Here is a 734-nt window from a genome sequence, read left to right on the forward strand (position 1 = left end):
TTTTATTTGTAGTTCCCTAGTAACTATTTCCAAACATTAGTTTTCAACCTGTCTCTATTCTTTTTTTTTTTTTTTTTTTTTTTTAGTTTTTGTTTTCAATACTGCCCTGAAGACACTACATTTGGCATACCCACCCAGGGCTGGGTGATTCACTAGACCTCAAGAGGCCAGAGCCAAGTGTCAACCGAGGACGTCAGACTTGCAGGCTCAGCCAAGCATCAGTCCTGAGCAACGCTTCTGCCCAGCATGGAGTCCCCTGCAGAATCAGCAAGCCTAAGAAATATTATCAACTCATTGCATTAAAGTCTACTGGGGGTTCCTGCTGATATACTCCAATCCATCTTTGAAAAAGTAGTGTTTTCCAGCATCCTCACCTATCCAGACATAAATTAAAACTTGGGAGTTTCCTGCTTACTAATGAAAGCTATGAAGTCTAAGTCCAACTGGGACCAGAACCCAAGTTGTAGCATAATGGTATTTCATCCAACCAAAGAAGAGTTTAATGATTTCAATAACTACATTGCTTATATGGAATCCCAAGGTGCACACCGAGCAGGCCTGGCTAAGATAATACCACCCAAAGACTGGAAAGCCAGAGAGACCTACGACGATATCAGTGACATCTTAATAGCTGCTCCCCTCCAGCAGGTGACTTCTGGGCAGGCAGGTGTGTTTACTCAATACCACAAAAAGAAGAAAGCCATGACCGTGGGTGAGTACCGCCACTTAGCAAA

This window comes from Physeter macrocephalus, chromosome 16 (assembly GCF_002837175.3).
Source record: "Physeter macrocephalus isolate SW-GA chromosome 16, ASM283717v5, whole genome shotgun sequence".
NCBI lineage: Eukaryota > Metazoa > Chordata > Mammalia > Artiodactyla > Physeteridae > Physeter > Physeter macrocephalus.